Source organism: Erinaceus europaeus, chromosome 11 (assembly GCF_950295315.1).
Source record: "Erinaceus europaeus chromosome 11, mEriEur2.1, whole genome shotgun sequence".
Lineage (NCBI taxonomy): Eukaryota > Metazoa > Chordata > Mammalia > Eulipotyphla > Erinaceidae > Erinaceus > Erinaceus europaeus.
The window spans coordinates 73,289,194-73,308,819 of NC_080172.1; the positions used below are offsets into that span (position 1 = coordinate 73,289,194).

Genomic DNA, 19,626 nt, shown 5'->3' on the forward strand with positions numbered 1-19,626 from the left:
TCCCACTGAGGCTTTCCCAGAGCTGACTGCCCTGTCTTTCTGCGCATTTTGCCCTTGACACGCGAAGCTACCCCAGAAGCCCCCGGAAAGAAAGAAAGAAAGAGAGAGAGAGAGAGAGAGAGAGAGAAGGAAAGAAAGGAGAGAAAGGAGGGAGGGAAGGAAGAAAGAACAGGAGGGAGGGAAGAAGGGAGAGAGAGAAAAAGAGAAAGGAAGGGAGAAAGAGAAAGGGAGAAAGGAAGGAATGAAGGAATAAAGACAGACAGAAAAGAGAGGCTGGGCAGTGGTGCTCCAGGTTAAGCACATGTAATATTAACCACAAAGACCCACATAAGGATCCCAGTTCAAGCCCCTGACTCCCCACCTTCAAGGTTGAGTGAAGTAGCTTCACAGATGTCTTTCTCCCCCACTCTCTATCTCCCCTTCTCTCTCAATTTCTCTGTCTCTATCCAATAAAAATGGAAAAAAAAATGGCTGCCAGGAGTGGGTTCCCAGTGCCAGCACCAAGCGCCAGCAAAAATCATGGAGGCAAAAAAAAAATGAGAAGACTTAAATGCTAATAAACTATACCTAAAAAATATGTACAGAACATTACACCCAAAAAATTGAGTATAGGGGGTTGGGCTATAATTGCAGTGGGTTAAGCACACATGGCCTGAAACTTGAGGACCGACTTAAGGATCCCAGTTTGAGCCCCCAGCTCCCCACCTGCAGGGGAATTGTTTTACAAGCAGTGAAGCATGTCTGCAGATGTCTTTCTCTCCGTCTTCCCCTCCTTTCTCCATTTCTCTGTCCTATCCAGCAACAACATCAATAACAGTAACAATAACCACAACAATGATAAAAACAAGGACAACAAAAAGGAAATATAATATTAAAAAAACTTTAAAAAATTGAGTATATATTCTTCCCAAGAACAAATGAAATATTTTTCTATACAGAGCATACCTTAAACCATGAAAGAATTCCATATATATATATATATATATACACATACATATATATATGTATATATATATGTTTTTTTAATTAAGTCAGTCATCCAGGAGGTGGCATAGTATTTATTTTTTAATATTTATTTGTTTTACCTTTTGTTGCCTTTTTATTATTGTTGTTATTGATGCTTCCAGCCACAACTCCCTGTCATAGTATTTAAAGCACTTAACTCTCCAGCATGACATCATGTTCTTCCTTCTCTCTCCCTCTTTCATGAATTTTTTTTTTCAATTAAAAAACCCACGAGTGTATCATGCAAAAAAAGCAAGCTTCCCAAGTGATGGAATTGTGCTATGGTATCTCCACCCCCACCTTGTATCTTCAATAATCAACAAGTATTTTTACTTAAATTAATTTTTAAACATTTTATTTATGTATTTATTAGATAGAGACAGAGAGATTTAGAGGGAAGGGGAAGACAGAGAAGCAGAAATATCTGCAGCACTGCTTTACTGCTTATGAAGCTTCTCCCAACAGGTAGCGACTGGGGACTTGAGCCTGTGTGCTAAACTGTGTGCATCACTGCTTGGCCCTCATAGTAATTTTTTAGACCCCACCAAGAATATCAATGTGAAGCCCTAGAAGCCAAAAACAAACCATAATTTTAAAAAATCATACAAAGTACATTCTCCAAATGCAGTGGAATAAAATAGAAATAATGTAAAAATTGTTTATCATCACCAGGACTTCATCACTCACGAGTCTTAAGTTTTTTGGAGAAAGACACCATATTATCAATGTTTCTTTCAGTAAAGTGGGGGCCAGGCTCAAACCTGGAATGTATTTAAGGGAAAGCAGCTATTTCACTGGTTGTGTGTGTGTGTGTGTGTGTGTGTGTTGTGTGTGTGTTTGTGTGTGTGTAAGTAAAGAAACATGAGGAATCAAGCAACAAACTCCTAAACATTAAGTGAAAGAAAAAAATCACGAGATAGACTGAACAATCATATGTTGAGATGAAATATAAAAATACATTTGAGATAACAGAAATACAACACATCAATATATAAGTGGAGGAGTAAATTAAGCAGTGTTTAAAGGAATATTCATATTACATATATGTCTATATTTTGAAAAATCTCAAATAACCTAATCTTCCCATTAAGAAACTTTAGGTCAGGGTGGCAGCTCAAGTGATAGATCATATATGGCTTATATGTACAATGTCCTGGGTTTTGATCCCTGCGACCTCATGTAAAAGCAAAAGAGTACTCTAGTACCCCTCTCCTCTCATAAAAAAAAAAACAGTAAGGGGTCGGACGGTGGCGCAGAGGGTTAAGGACATGTGGCGCAAAGTGCAAAGACTGGTGTAAGGATCCTACTTCGAGCCACCTCCCCACCTGCAGGGGAGTTGATTCACAAGTGGTGAAGCAGGTCTGTAGGTGTCTATCTTTCTCTCCCCCCCCCCATTTGTCTCTATCCTATCCAACAACATCATCATCAATAATAACTACAACAACGATGAAACAAAAAGGGCAACCAATGGAAAAAAGTAGCCTCCAGGAGCAGTGGATTTGTGGTACAGGCACTGACCCTAGAAATAACCCTGGAGGCAAAAAAAAAAAAAAAAGTAAAATAAAATTTAAAAAAATACACAAGAAGAACAAACCAAGTCCAAAGCAGACAAGAGGTAAAAGATTACTGTGGAAATAAAACAACAAAAACAAACAAACAAACAAACAAAAATCAATGAAGCCACAAGCTGGCTCTGTTATGGCAACAAAATTGACAAATTGACAAAATTGACAACAAAACTACTGAGGAAAAAAGAGACTGCTATAACCAGATATGAAAAGGTTTACTACTACTGACATTTTAATAAAAAGTATTATAGAGAAGCACTACTAATAACTGTTACAACAAAATAAGGTAGATGAAAAAAAACCTCCTAGGAATTTAGGGCTAACATGGAAATCTGAATAGGCCTACAGGTAAAGAAACTGATACAAAATAAATTAATAAAATTAAAAAAAAACTGCCTACAAGAAGCTCAGGGCCAGATGGCTTCTTTCTCTGACAAAATTCTACTTTAAAACAAAATGTGTAAAGAACTGCTGACACCAGCTCTTCTCAAGCTCTTCCAAAAAGTAGGAGCAGGAAGGAACACTTCCTTACTCATTTTATGGGATAATTAGAAACACTATGGACAAAGTCAAAGGTATTAACAGAAAAACTATAAATATTCCTTATGAGTAAAACCACAAAAATGTCTGTTTATTTTTTAAAATATATAAATTCTTTTGTTCTGTTTCAGGCATGCTGCAGAATTGCCTTTATTTACCTTCCCAGGTACTTTCACTTCTTTCCTATTTCTAAGACCTTTCTTTCAACCATGAGATACACCCAGTTTGAACCTCACATTCTAGTGACTTCATATTTTTAGCAGCTCCCATATTTGACTACTCATCAAGATATAGAAACAGTAGTTTGGAAACACTTTGCCTATAAACTTTGAAGGCAGCAATCTATTATCAATTACTTTCCAATATACTAATACTAACCTCTTTTATATGCTGCACCCAACTTTTACAACATTCCACTTATTTCTAGTCACTTACACCACATGATTTACTTTGATGGAGTGGGGTTTGTCAGTATGCTTACCATCCTGTGAATACTCTAAACGTTTAAAGTTTTCGGATCAGCTATTTTTATAATTTAGTCTGTCTCTGAGGTAACCTTGGTTTGCACATTTCCTTAGACTTGTTTCATTTTCTTCAAATGTTGTCCAGAACTCTTAATATTGCCTTCTTTTTAGTCTTTTTCACGTTTTTTTATTGATGGTTCCCACTACCTTATCCTCCAATTCCCCAAGACAATCACTTCTGCTGGTCTTATCTTTGTTTAGCTCAGTTACTGTATTATCTGATTTGACAACTTCTCTCCTACATTTTATCTTTGAGTTTTCTTCCAATGAGCTTCTCATTTCAATGAGCATCTTTTAGGGTCATGACTTTAAACTTTTCTTAAGAACAGTGGCTTGCTGTCACAGGTACCTGGCAGAGGCTACTATACCATGGTTGAGACAATGTGAGTACTGACCAGAAGTTTGAGGTTGCATATATTTATCATTAGGTCACCATGGTTGCAAGTACACATCTAAAGGAGGCTGAAATCTTAGTCCAGGTAGTGACAGCATGCACACTTTGGGGATGGCAGGAAAGAGAATCTGGTAGCAAGAGAACACTCTTCTCAACTCTGCACCAAAGTATTTTTGTTGTTGTTTTTATTCTTTTTTATCACTTTGTAGACAGGCTATTAGTTTTGATACTATTTATACATGGATACGATGGCTATTGGTTTTAATACTATTGACACAGGGATACGATGGCATCTAACAGGCATGCCCTCAACATGGCTGTCCACAGAGACTGTTACCGTGGAACTGAATTTCAATATGACATCCAGCAGGGCTACTCTCAGCCAAATTGGAGCAGCTGTCAGAGAGGATGACAACAATGCTCCCACCTGTTGGGGAAGACAACTTCTTGTTCCCCATTGTTGTCAAGTTTATTTAAGTATAAAACTGTTAGGAATGTGGTACCCATGCATCCCATACTGTGTAAAATGTCTTCCCAATCATCACTAGCCACATGGAGGAATCTGTATCTTGGGAGAATGTGTAATTCTGTCTTTGCACTCTGGATGTCTTATGTTGCTCATTGCTGTGGAGACTTGAGATTCAGAGCTACTTCTATTCAAGCTTCTCCATGTATTATTGTAGGTTTGCTGCTATAGAGGGAAGAATAGATCCTCTTTATTAGCCATTCTGTCCCATTCAACACTTTCCTCCATCCATTTATTCCCATTCTGTAATTTTATTTTTGCTAAACGCAATCCTCTATTGTCCCGTTTTCTTCTCTACACATCTATTCTTGCGAAGCTTTGTGAAAGATTTTTCTCAACTGTATCTTCAATTTCTACTAAGTATTTAATAGGCCATATTTCTATTTTAACATTCTAATTTTCCAATCCTATTAAGTACTTTATATATTTTTTAAATTATTTAGTATTGAATAGACACCGAGAAATTAAAGGGGGGGAGATAAAGAGGGAGACAGAGAGACACCTAAAGCGCTACACATCACTCATGAAGCATTCCCCGTGAGGTAGAGAACCCAGGTCTTGAACTTGGGTCCTTGTGCACTATACTATGTGCACTTAACTAGGTGCACCACCATCTGGCCCCTAAGTCATATTCTAAAGGCTTTTGGGGGAGTCGGGCAGTAGTGCAGCAGGTTAAGCACACGTGGCACAAAGTGCAAGGAGGATCTCGGCTCAAGCCCCCGGCTCCCCACCTGTAAGGGGGGGTTCCCTTCACAGGCAGTGAAGCAGGTCTACAGGTGTCTGTCTTCTCTCCCCCTCTGTCTTCCCCTCTCTCCATTTCTCTCTGTCCCATCCAACAACAACAATAAAACAAGGGCAACAAAAGGGAATAAATTAAAAAAATAAAATAAAAAATAAATTTTTTTGGTTCTATTCTTTGTTTTCTGAAGATGGCATCCTTTCTTGTATCAAAGATATAGTTCCTCAAATGAGTGGAGCATAGAATGTTTCTAGCTGTGACCCTGGGATGCAAGCTCAGACTGACAAGAGACTCAGGTCACATAAGCTCCTGCACTAACTATGAATATATATGGACCCTACGACAGGTGGATGGGGTTAACAGTAATATATATGCTTTTCTCATATTTGGGAGCTACTCTCTGCCCTAATCCAGCTTTCTAGTCCTATTCTCAATTCTGACACTATCTTCCCAGATAATATTTTTAGTCCACCGGCATGTTAGCTATCATACAAAAATTTCTAAAGTCATAGACCCCCTGGAACATAAAGATTGAGTGGGTCCGGGAGGTGGTGCAGTGGATAAAACATTGGATTCTCAACCACGAGGTCCTGAGTTTAATCCCTGGCAGCACATGTACCAGAGTGATGTCTGGTTCTTTCTCTCTGCCTGTCTTTCTCATGAATAAATAAAATGAAAATTCTTAAAAAAAAAAAAAAAGATTGATTTCCTACTTTCTTCCCACACGAACACCCCTAATTACATCTGCTCTATTCCTACCTTTGGGCTCCTGTTCATTAAAAAATTTGTCCTGCTTTACATCTACCACCTTTCAGCCATCAAGTTGCAGATGCTACCATGACATCATCCTGACTTCCCTGGGCAGATGACCTCACCAATGTGTCCTGAAGTCTCACCTCTCCAGAGTCCTACCCCACGAGAGAAAAACAGAAACAGGCTGAGGGTATGGATTGACCTTCTAATGGCCATGTCCAATGGAGAAGCAATTACAGAAGCCAGGCCTTCTACCTTCTGCACCTCATAAAGAATTTTGCTCCATACTCCCAGAGGGATAAAGAATAGAGAAGCTTCCAATGGAGGAGATGAATAGGGAACTTTGTGGTGGGAACTGTATGGAATTGTACCCATGTCATATTACAATCTTGTTAATCATTATTAAATCACTAATAAAAAAACAAAATAAAATAAGATGTTATTCCTTCCCCAAGATAAGTGTCCTATTTAAATCATTTCTATTTTCTTTTTTTTTTTAAAAGTATGTTAGACTTTTTCACTTCTGGTAATGTGCCGACAGGTATCGAACTCAGGACCTCATGCTTGAAAGTCCTGTGCTTAATTCACTGAGCCACCTCCTGGACCACATCATTTCTATTTTCTTCTTCTCTTTCATATTGGACTTATTCTCAAATATCTAGTGACTCAAATATCCTCTAACATAAAACACTTAAAAGCTGCCTAGGAGTTCTGTTAGTGGGCTAGCTGTCACTTTAAAATGATCATCCTGGTTTCCTGGAACAATCTGTTTTTAATCTGTTGCTCTTCTCCCCTCCCCCACCCACAAGGATGAATCTTTCAATATCATTGACTAAATGTAGGGGCTTCACACCCAGAATTCTCAAAACTAAATGAGGAAAAATAGAGGGGATGATTCCCAAAACAACATGTTGATTTCTACTCAATTCCATTTTTCAGTATAACAATCTTAACTGTAGTCATGGCTGTTGCACTCAAATATAAAGATGCTTTCTTTGAGTATCTTTGAGTATCAGAGAAGAAACTTGGACAAAAGACCCTTTCCTAAGTGGATGTTGCTTATTATTAGACTTGAAGACAATCTTTTCACACCTGTAGCCACTAATTCCTTAAATTCCCTAGAGTTCTACAGCATCATGTGGCTATTTCAAGTCTTGCCCAGAAGTGAAAAGTTCCATTTTTTCAGATCAATAAAGTTGATACCACCTTTGGCTTCCCAAAACTTTTCCAAAGTTTCACTTCTATAACCAATTTTGCACTTTTTCTTTGCCCCTGACACTCTATGCATTTATTTTAAAAAACATTGTACTTCTAGTAGGGGTTTGACAGTAAATAAATAAATAGTTATTTAATCCACCTTGTTTAAACAAATATTCATTTTACCACCTTTACTGTGCCATATCTTCATTGCTGTTTACTTCTAATGAAATGTAGGTTTGAATTCCAATAGAATTTTTTTTTCTTTTTACTAGAGCACTGCTTACATTTTGACTTTGGAGCCTCAAGCATGAGTATCTTTGCATTACTATTTTGCTTTACTATTATACCACCAAGGATCATAGTTTTAACTGTCCAATTAATTTCAACAATTTTGACTTGAATGTGTATTTTTATTACACTGTTGTCAAATACGAATTTATAAAATTTCTTACACAAAATTTTTAAAATTATTTTTATTTTGTATAGAGGCAAACAGAAACTGAGAGGGATGGCTGAGATGGGAGGAAGGGAAGGAAGGGAGGAAAGGAACATGCCCCTGTGAGCTCATCCTAGTGCTGTGGCACTGTTTCACTGCTTGGGAATCTTCCACCCTGCAGAGAGGGGTGCTTGGACTGTAATGTGTGTGGTCCCTTACATAGAATTTCTCATTCTCTCTGAAGTACAAGAAATAATTTTGTAAAAACTGACAGGTATTTGAAGTGAATGTGTACTATCAATATCTTCTAGGAAAATGTTTGACAAATATCTAATAAATCTAGCATCTTATTATTCAAATCTTTATTGGCTTTACTTGCTTATATTAAATTAAATTAATTAAATTCTGAGAGATAAATCAGTTTTCTAAGAACTGGTGTTAGCTATTTCTCTTTTAAATGCAGCAACAAGAAATGAACCCATAGCCTCACACTTGAGTCATATGGCATGTACCAGATGGCTCCCAAACTCATCTCTTTCGTTTTCTTGATTCAGAGAGGGAGGGAGCAAAGAGAAACAACATAGCACTACTACACCAATCATGGAGCTCCCACATGGTGCCCTGGCTCAAACCAAGGGACTCACATGATAAGGCATGTGTTCTACTAGAAGAGTTACACTCAGGTCACCAATTTCTCTAACCTGTTTCAAATATTTATTTCAAGGTTATGTGTTTGAGTTAAATACAAAAGTTCATGCCTGGTATTGTTTACTAGGGATACAGCTTTTATTTTAAAATATTTCCTTTATCACTCAGTAATTTTGACCTAAGAATTATCCTTTGATAGGAATCAATGCCAACTCATTCACTTATTTCCAAGTTTTATTCTTTCTGCTACTGCTTTACCTTCAATGTTTGTGTCATGTTTTGAGCTAGTTAAAAGTTTTGTAAGACCACAGAGCAAAAAATCCTCTGATTTGTAAGGGAAACGGGAATAAATTCCAGTTAAAATGTTTGAAAGTTGGAAGGGTATCAGGAAATCAAACCTAACAAAAAGTTAAGAATGAATAAAGTCTGGAAGAATAAGAGGAACCAGGAAAAGTTACACACTAAAGGATCTCTACTGAGAATAAGATATACACAAGACTTTGTTGTAACAGTCACTGAAAGTTATCTCCTTGAAAAATTCATGTTAAGTGAAGTAAGTAAGAAACAGAAGGATGAATATGGGATGATCTCACTCTCAGGCAGAAGTTGAAAAACAAGATCAGAAGAGAAAACACAAGTAGAACTTGAACTGGAAGTGGCATATTGCACCAAAGTAAAAGACTCTGGGGTGGGGGGGATGGGGGAGAGAAAACAGGTCCAAAAAGGTTGACAGAGGACCTAGTGGGGGTTGTACTGTTATATGGAAAACTGGGAAATGTTATGCATGTACAAACTATTGTATTTACTGTCAAATGTAAAACATTAATTCCCCAATAAAGAAATTTAAAAAAGAAAAGAAAGTCATCTCTATATCCTTCACTTCTTTCCTGAATGAAGTGGTTCAGTACAATCAATACATACGGAATTGTGTTGACTAGTTTGAATCCATACCCTTTCAGACTGCTGTTCCCTTATTCATGGAGTAAATTTTTTTTTTTTTTACTTACTTAGCAGAGATCTAAGATATTGTTAACAGGGTCAGCAAAATACCTCACTTCACTAGCACGCTGCTTTGCCATGTGAATGACCCACGTTCAAGACCAGCTCCTACCACATTGAAGGAAGCTTTGGTGCTGTGGCCTCTTCTCTCTCTGCCTCTATCTTAAAATGCAATTAATTAATTAATTAAAAAGATACTGTGAACAGATAAGAATTGATCTATTTTAAAGAAGTCACATAAAGGTATATATAAGAAATTATTTTAAGAGGTTCAAGGCAGAACTTAAGAAAACTTACTCCATTCTACTCTACGGCCATACCATCCTGAACACACCCGATCTCATCTGACCTCAGAATAAAACTTACTCCTATTCTCATAACACTGAATCATCATGAAAACTAACAATAGTACTGCTGCAGTCATTCCCTTCTCATATAACTATACAGAACCCCCAAATTTTAGTAGTGGAGATAAAATCTCTTATTTCCAATAGCAGTAACAGATTACAATCTATTGTTTTGCTGTAAGTGATTATTTGGTTAAAATACCTCCCTATTTTATGATCATCTTTACTTCACTCCAATACTAAATAAAGCCTATATTATGACAATGATTAAAACAGAAATTTGTCATAAGACTAACATGCCATTTAATGACTAAAACTATTAATTCCAAAACTTTTATTTATAACTAAAATGTTACTTTAAAATCACATTACTTCCGGGTTGGCACTTATAGTTCACTTAATAGTATGCTACCCTGCCATGTGTATGACTCAGGTCCAATTCTGTCCCCTACCAAGTTGAAAAAAGCTTCAGTGCTGTGGCCTGTCTCTGTCTTTCTGTGCTAGTCCCTGACTATTTTTTTTTTAGTCACATTACTTTTATATTTATTTTTCTAATTCTCCTCTCTTCTATTTTAAGATAACCTTACTCATTAAAGCATATAGTCAGGAACGGCAATAAAGCTCTTGGACGTTGTACTGCTCTGCCATGTGTACAACCCAGGTTCGAGCCCAGTCCCTACCACATTGGAGGAAGCTTCAGTGTTTGTTCTTTCATTCTCTCTCTCTCCATGCCCCCTCTCTCTACCAGTCTGGTGGGGGAGTCCCAAAATGGTGAAACCTGGTGACCAAAAAAATAATTACACAAACATTTTGTATCTTACTATCAAAATACATTGCCATCACATGTAAAATGAAGTATCTCTGAAGGACAAATATACAAAGATCTCATTTATATGTGGGATATAAAGAAAAGGAAATGAACCAGACAGTCACATAGAAACCCTTAAGAGTTTAACCACAGAACTAAGGTAATGGGGGGGGAGGGCTTTGGTGGTGACATGTGATAAAGAGGTGTAAAACTGTACCCTTAAAACACAATCTTGTAAAGAAAAAAACTTTTCCAGTCTGGAGATTTCTCAGAATACTAGCAATGGACCTGGCCTATGTCAGAAACCTCTTTCCTGAGGATTTAAACAAAGGTAACAAACACACCTACCCTAAGAGATCTATACACCCATGTTCATAGCAGCACAATTCATAGCAGCCCAAACTTGGAAGGAACCCAGATGTCCAAGGACAGATGAGCTATCTCTACCTGAAAAAAAAAGAAAGTTGTGAGATATATATATATACACAAAATGAAATACCACTCAGCTATTTAAATGAAGTCTTGTCCTTTGCCTCACCTTGGATAGAACTTGAAGGAGTCATGCTAAGTAAAATAATAGGTAGACTTTAAGAAACAACAGAAAGGGAAAACACAAAGTGAAACTTGGCCTGGGCATGCTGTATTGCAAGAGACTTTTGAGGAATGAGGGTGAGGGAGAAGTAGAGACTATCTGGGGGGGGGTACCTGGGGGAGAGGTAGTGGCACACTGGATTAAGTGTGCATACTACGAAGCACCAGGTCCAGTGTAAGGATTCCAGTTGGAGCTCCTGGCTCCCCACCTGTAGGAGGTTTACTTCACAGTCAAGCAGGACTGCAGGAGTCTATCTTTCTCTCTTCCACTCTCTCTTCCCCTCCCCTCTCAATTTCTCTCTGTCCTATGCAATAAAATGGGGAAAAAATGGCCACCGGGAGCAGTGGATTCCTGGAGGCCCAGCAATAACCCTAGAGGAAAAAAAGAAAGCATGCCTTGGGGTCCTGGAGAATAGCAATGGAAAGGCCCTAAGTTGAGGGAGAGTGTTCTGCTGACACCTGTCACTGGGAGATGAATAACTGTACCCATGTATCAACAATTATTAGCCCACCCTCACAGCCCAATAAAACAGGGGGAAACGTTTGCTACAACATGCGTGGAACTGGAGGGGATTCATACTTAGCAAAATAAGTCAAGAGAAAGATTAACTAAATTTATTCACACTTGGCATTTTAAAAGCCAGAGACGGTGCAGTGGATAAAGCACTGAGCTCTCAAGCATAAGGTCCAGGGTTCAATCTCTGACACCCTATGTGAGAGAGTGATGCTCCAGTTCCCTCTCCCACCCCTTCTCCTCCCTAATAAACAATAAAATAAATTCCTTCAAAAAAGAAAACAAGGGAGCAAGTAAGGCAAAACAAAGTTTCTAAGTCTGCAAATAGGTTAATAAGAGGCTGGGGAGAGGAGGGTGATGAAGGAGAATGGGACCAATGACTTGTGGCAGGGGGAGGCTGGCATCTTGTTAGTGGTGGGTTAGGCATCTTAATGCCTGTTCCCTATTTTTGGATGTGAAATTTTATCCCTGAAAAAAAAATCCTGTTAACACTTTCTCAGTAAAAGTATATTGTTTTTTGATCTCACCATTAGTGTAAATTACTCATACTGCTATCATTTAATCAGTAAAAGTTTTTAACATAACATACATAAGCATCACATATTTTCTAAGTATGTAGCTTAATTATGTCTTTTTAAGATTTATTTTTACAAGAATGAGAGAGAAACCATAGCAGCTTTCACCTCTGATTTCTAGTGGTGCTGGGTTTAAACCTTGGATCTCTGGGGCGTGAGGCATGTGAATCCTGAGCTCTAACATGTTGAGCTCTCTCCCTTGCCCTTAATACTTAAACCTGAAAGCAATCATATCAAAAGACTTATATCAAGAAACAGAAGGTTTCTTGTGTTTAATGTGTGATGCTGGCAAACGATGTGTGCACAATTTCAGCATTCTCATGGCAACTTTTCACTCTTTTTATTTCAGTGAAGAAGAGACATCACAGCATTGGAGACCCCTCCATCACTAGCTGTGGCATTCCCATGTAGTACCCAGGTTCAAATCTAGACCATGCAAATCCAAGGCACACATCACCTGGTGAGCTTCTTCTAGCTCCTTCTTATACTACTTTGTAGACACAAACACTGTCCTTAATAGATCATTTGTGTCTGTTTGACTTGTACATAATGAAGTGATAGTATATATAATCTTTTTTGCATATATCATGCTTAATGTTTGTGAAATTCACATATATATATACATATTGTTATTCTGGTTGTTTAATCACCCTGTGGCATATCATTGTATGAATAAATCAAAACATATTCACTGTAAAAAATGATTCAGCATTTTTAAAAGATGTCAATTTTACTTAAAGTAATATACAAACAATACAATTAAAATCAAATAAGCAGCTTTTCTTTGAGGACAGGGGGCAGGGGGCACACAGTGGATGAAGTGTTGGACCCCTGAGAACGTCCCAGTGATGATCTGGTATCTGATTTACTTTCTCATTAAATTTAAAAGATCATTTTTAAGGGGCCAGATGGTGGCGCACCTAGTTAAGCATACATATTACAGTGAACAAGGACATAGGTTCAAACCCCTGGTCTCCACCTGTAGGGGGAAAGCTTCAAGAGTGGTGAAACAGGGCTGCAAGTGTCTCTCTGTCTCTCTCTTGCTCTCTATCTCCTCCACCCCTCTCAATTTCTCTGTCTTTATGCAGTAATAAAAGTAAACAAAAAAACTGGGAGTCAGGCAGTTAGCACAGTGGGTTAAGTGCATGGCGCAAAGCACAAGGACCAGCGTGAGGATCCCGAGTTTGAGCCCCAGCTCCCCACCTGTGGAGGAGTGGCTTCACAGCCAGTGAAGCAGGTCTGCAGGTGCCTTTCTCTCCCCTCTCTGTCCTTCCCTCCTCTCTTCATTACTGTCCTATCTAACAATGATGACATCAATAATAGCAACAATAATAACTACAACAACAATAAAAAACAAGGGCAACAAAAGGGAAAATAAATAAATAAATACAAGAAAAAACTTTGAAAAAACCATCTTAAAAGGGAGGAGAAATGTTGACAAAGTAGCACATACAGCAAGATGAAGATGAAGACATAGGTGACTAGAAGTCATGGATTGCCAGCAACCCAACAGAAGCTAAGGAGAATGAATCACATTCCTTCAGAATCATCATAAAAAGCACCCCTGCTGACACTTTGATCCTGAGCTTGTAGTTTCCAGAAATATAAAGTGATAAATTACTGTCATTTGAGCCGTCCAGTTTGTGTGGCACTTTATTACTTTAACCCTTGGACATCAATATGGTACCCTGATCAACATCAACTCTTCCAGTCACATTTACTACCAGACACAATTCTACACCCAGTGATTATTTCCTTACATTACATTTGTTAGAGGAAAGGTAAATTTATAAATTCAATATCTTTGCCAAAAGGGTTAAAGCAAGTATGGTGTATATCCTGTTGAGCATCTTCTCAAAGGTTTTGAGTCTGGTAAATTTTTACTCATCCCTCAAGATCAAAGTATTAGGATTAAATTTCATCATAGATACATGCACACACACACACACACAAACCAAGCATGTGCTTGCACAAATCCCATGTAAGAAAGGTAAAAATGTTAATCATAGAAATTAGACTAACAAGTAAATAAACTTTGGAAAGTGTAAAGTACTTTAGTCCCAAATATTTTAGGTGTTTTGTTTTTTTCTTTCAAATTATCTGTATGATTCACAATATATGTACACTTCTGGATTTTGTACAAAAGTCTTTTTAAACGTTCTATTTTCAAATTTCATGAATAAAATAGATATTAGGACCTTAATATCTAAAATCTATTTATTACTTTATCCAGTTTCAATTATACTAACAGTCTAGACTAGCGGAATTTCAAAGAACAAATCATTTGTCTATACACGTAACAAAGTTACTCACAAGATTGCAGTTCTAAGAATCCCAAATAAAATGAGAGAGCTACAGCTTGCAAACAGAGGCGATATGGTAAAGATCAGCAGGAAGAGAGTGCAAAGAAATTATTTCAGAACTTAATCCAGTCTCACTTCTCCCATTCAAGAGTATTATGCACTGCTTCTACTTTGTCATGCTCCTCCCTCTTCCTCTCACAATCCTCTGCTTTTCTTCTAGTGGAAAATTATCTCTCATCTCTCGGGACATTTTGTTTTTCTTGCTAGCATTTCCCAACTGTCAAATGATCTCTTAACTGTGAATTTAAAAAGAACAAAAATACACTAACTCCCCATCATCATGTAAGAATTATCAGTTAATTCATTAGAGAACAGTAACTTCAGTTCAACTTTGACATGTAATAATGAATGGAAATTCTAGTAATGAGGAAATACCTTTTTCATGAGGACTCAATCTTACTGAAGAAAGACTATTAAGGAGTATGATGTTCTACCTCCTAAATCTCTGGTGATCTTTTATGTTGTAGGGTTTTTTGTTTGTTTTTGTTTTTTCCTCTTTAAAATGGGGCAAGAGAAATGCTTTAGCTTACCAGCAGGGTGAGCTAGTGTCAGCATCACATTATTTTTAATTCTCTCAAAATTCAATCATGTAAATGGTTTACATAATTAAAACAGCCATTCCCCTCCAATAAATCTGAATTTTAAGACTACTATAATTGCTTCAGCCAGTGCTACATATAAGAACTTTGCTCAATATTTAGATCCTTCATATACAAAACAGACATTCTCTATACCAATAGGACTGATAGATAAATGTAATAACAATTAACATTCATTTGAATATCTAAGTAATATAGTACCCATCCTTTATTCTCATATTTTATCTTATAGGGTTATCAACTGAAAAATGCTTTATCACTTTACTTTAAAGGCCTGCTAAAGATGAGAGTTTTATAAAATCTGGGCTAAATAACCCAACATACCAAATTCTTCATTCAATGTCAGTTGTCACTGCCTTAAGATCTGCCTGAAAGGAAGATATGAGAAAAACATTCCTGCAAGAATGAAACTCACTTTGTCTTTGGAATCACATCCTGTGAAAGAAATCTAAATAAGTAATCCTAAACACTAACAATGTATTCAACATGAAAGAAGCTGATCTTTCCTGACAACCAATTTCTTCAAATTGTTGGTAGGCCCAATACACTTCTAATGACTGTCCTCCAGTCTCTTTTCCTCCTGTTACCTAGTAGTCTTTTTTGTCCCTAGTACAGTTTCAATTCAGTCACATTCTAACTACAAGTAGACCTAAAAATGTTTTCATCTGACACTCAATAATTACAAATAATCTGGGGGTAACCCTAATTATCACAAAACTGAAACATAACTTAATCCACTGAACATAGTTGTAAATAGCTTTCTTAGAAAAATCAATCAAAATGTCTTAAATGACCCATAAACACTTTAAAACCTCGACAATTCTTTTTTTTTTGTCAAATCTGATACTTAAAAGATTTTAAAGATGACTGTGAGATTCCACCATAATCCATATTACTTGTCGAATTTCTTAACAGATCTCACAAATCTACTACTTTGTATGATCCTAGTCTTAACATCATAACAACATGCTTATTTATACAAATAAAAACTATTAGGAAATTAAAGACAACAGCATTATTGTTTTCATCATTCTCAATTCTTGGGTAATAAGTAGTAAGTAGTAGGGGCTGTTACCTCAAACTTTGCCTTTTGCCTTTTAATGGGTCAAATTTGCTTTTTGACACTTAGAAAATTCAAAATCAACACTGTTCGAAAATGTCTGTAGTTTGTAAGCGAAGGTGGTTCATCAAGGTTATGAGGGAATGGAGAAATGGCTCAACTGGTAGAGTTGGGTTTACATACTTGAGGTTCTTGGTTCAGCCCCAAGCACAGAATGCACTGGGCTGGCTTCTTACCCCCCTCTCTCATTTGAAACTCTCTCTCCTATTCAGTCAACAAAATAAACAAACAACAAAAAAAAGCTAAGTCACAATGCCACCTGAAATCAAAAGCTTTTAACTTACTGTCCCAGACATTAATATAGCATCTACTTATTAAATATTCTTTTTTTTTTGCCTCCAGGGTTATTTCTGGGGCTCAGTGCCTGCACCATGAATCCATTGCTCTTGGAGGCCATTTTTCCCCCCTTTTGCTATGGCCTTGTTGTGGTTATTATTGTTATTGTTGATGTCGTTCGTTGTTAGGACAGAGAGAAATGGAGAGAGGAGGGGAAGACAGAGAAGGGGAGAGAAAGACAGACACCTGCAGACCTACTTCACCGCCTGTGAAGTAGGTTCTAGCCGGGGGCTAGAACCGGGATCCTTACATAGGTCCTTGCAATTTGTGCCACGTGCACTTAACCCGCTGCTCTACTGTCCGACCCCCTTAGCAAATATTCTTAAACAGTCGTCTTTTTTTTTTTAAATCACTATTAGTTGCAAATAGTCCACTTCTTACTTACTCTTGGCAATATGACCAGTAAAAACAGCAATGGGGTACTCATTAAGAGACAAGTTTCTATTATGCTACTAACTCATCGCTGGCCCTCAAAATATTGTAAGAGAATGAAACTAGTTCTCTCAGATCACTTCCATTATAAAAGTGTATGAGTCTGTACATTTTGCTAATGTTAATATATCTCATATTCATTAATGCAAAAGATTGTTCTTCAAAGCAAAATGAGGGAAATATGTGTCAAGAAAAAATAATGTAAAAATTTTAACTGACCTTGAAAAGTTCAAATTTCATTTTGAACAGAGAGCTCTAAATGTGTTTAAATACCCCATCCAGTAATCTGATTTGTTAACACGACCTGGCCAAAACATTTTCATAAAGTTGTTTCCACACTCTGACATTTAAATACTAGTAGGCCTAATCAAAGTACGGTGCAGTTGTAATTTCAGTATGACTTTAAATTACATTAGAAATCATGAAACTTATACTGACACGACTTTAACAGCAATATAACTGTCACTGTTAATAACAGTCAAGCCTTCATGTTTCACTCATTAAAATGCCTGAACTAAATTAGAACTCTTTTATAAAAACTAGTAATGCTAGCTTCCCAAACCTACCAATGCAATCTTGCTGCTATTGTTGCATACTTACACTTGACACTGAAGGCAAACAGTAGGTTTCCTTTGAGTGACTTGAGTTGTCTATTTTTTTTTTTTTTTGAAATGCTTTCCTTCTTGTGCAACAACAAAATAACTAAACTACCGCAGGGAGGCAAACTATTAAGGCCAATCTAAGGTATCATCCAGATGCAACAAGCCTGGCATTAGGAGTACCCACAGTAGAGGATGCTGATTTGGTTATTTCGTGGAAATTAACTTGCACACAAAACTGGACCATCATCATTCGGGTCCTCAAATTGTTTATCCCCTCCTTGAGTATTTCCTAATGCCCACACAAAATTCGAAGTCCACACAGGAAAAAGTTTTACAGCTAGACTTTATGTCACTGTTACTGAAACAGTTTTAAGGAAAGTTGTCCTCTAACGTTGCTAAACCATGGATGGATCCCGACACGAGAGTCGTCTGTGCAGCCTCGTTAACAAGGCACCTTTGGCTCCACCACCTAAGTTTCCAATCACTGAGAAGGGTCTGGGACAACTCATCTTCAGGTTCACGGGAGAAGTGGAGCACACCTGCTTTCCTCGGGCACAGATTAAGCTCCCAGGGACACAAAGGCCAGGGAATCAGACCTGGAGAGGCAAAGAGCTTTAGCTGGACACCCACCGAGCCCCTGGCAACCCAAACACTCGAGCGATTTACCTCTTGCTGTTACTTCCCCGGCACCTAGCGGCAAAAGGTCTTGCAGAACCGGGGAAAGGGAGGGCCGTGCGGCCCTGCTCCCATGTTGGGGGGTGGGGGGGTGCAGTCAACGCCGGAGCCGGCCGGGACCCAGCGGCCCGACGGGGGATGGGGGGCGCTGACCGCTCTCGGACCTCCCGTTACTCGCTGCACTGCATTGCAATGGCGTCGGCCAGGCTCCCCGAGCCGCCTGATCCCGGCCCCTTCCCCCTGCCGCTCACTGGCTGCTCGGCTTCATGTGACTAAACAAAACCCCCCAAGTCTAGTGCCCAGCTCGGCCCCTTTGTGTCCGCTACCGGATCCTCCGACGCCGGGGTGGAAGGGCCCCCTCCCCGGCCCGCCCTGGCCCGCCCCGCGGCGGCGGCCGCCGCTCACCTCAGGCTCCGCCGCCCCCCGCGGCCCGCGCGGCCGCCGCCTCCCCGAACCCGGGGCCCGGGCTCCTTGTGTGGCACCAACTCCGCCTCCTCGGCCGCCGCCGCCATCTTAGCCTGTGCGGCAAAATGCGTCCTTTTGGATGGCTGGGACCCAGCCTAAGGCGTAACTCCCCGGGCCCGAGCGCCGAGAGCCGGATCGCCCAAGTTCTTCCGCCACCCTCAGTCCCGCCGCCGCCACAACCCAGAAGCCCGAAACCCACTCGGGCCCCGGCGAATCCGACCAAATAAGCCCGAAACTCACAGTTTGGTGCCGTGTGCGTCAAACCAGGGCGACGTTGAGAGCGCGCGGCGTCCCCGCGTCACACGCTGCTCTGTACGCTAGTCGGCTCCAACGGCCCCCTCCGCTCCCCGCTTTTCGCCTCTGGCCCCGGTTCCCAGGGCGCAGGCGCGCCGCTTTCCCGCCTCTGCCAGGCTGCCGGCCGCGGGCCGCGGGGGCGGTCAGCGAGGAACTCCAGCGCGGCTGGGCGCCTGGGGAGCGCCTGGGCCAATTAGGCCAATGGGGGCAGCAGAAACAGTGCACCGCTGTTCTCGGGTGCCAGAAACCAAACAAGGTCACCTCCCCCAGTGCTGACCTAATCGCTCCCAAGGAGGTTCCCGCCCCAAAGTAGGCACGCTCCAAATATGGTGGTGCCCAAACTCTGCAAGACCCAAATACTTAGGCAAGCCTAGGCCCTTTAAGGTGGAACAGGCCCATGTCTGATTTTCAGTCATTAGTGTCCTGAAATCCCGTGCATGTCCTACTGATGGGGAGAACCGCTAAAGAACTCAAGATTGCCCAACACAACCGCAGAGAAAGCGTTTCGGATCTTAGGGGACCAATCGATGGCAGATGCCTGATGCCCAAGTAAGGCATCAAATGTGGAATGTC

General features: G+C 39.4%; 1 protein-coding gene across 23 annotated transcripts in view; it reads right to left on the minus strand.

The window, feature by feature from the left end:
* The window catches only part of ZNF644 (zinc finger protein 644), a 99,665-nt gene extending 80,387 nt beyond the window's left edge, over positions 1-19,278 (minus strand). For 6 of the 23 annotated variants that reach the window (XM_060202056.1, XM_060202050.1, XM_060202038.1 and 3 more), the window contains exons 1-3: positions 18,700-18,986; positions 17,618-18,215; positions 10,836-10,934 (exon numbers count right to left, since the gene is read on the minus strand). The gene's annotated coding sequence lies outside the window, so the exon portion shown is untranslated. The other 17 variants (XM_060202057.1, XM_060202051.1, XM_060202039.1 and 14 more) reach the window with 10 other exon arrangements.
* Positions 19,279-19,626: the final 348 nt, after the last annotated feature.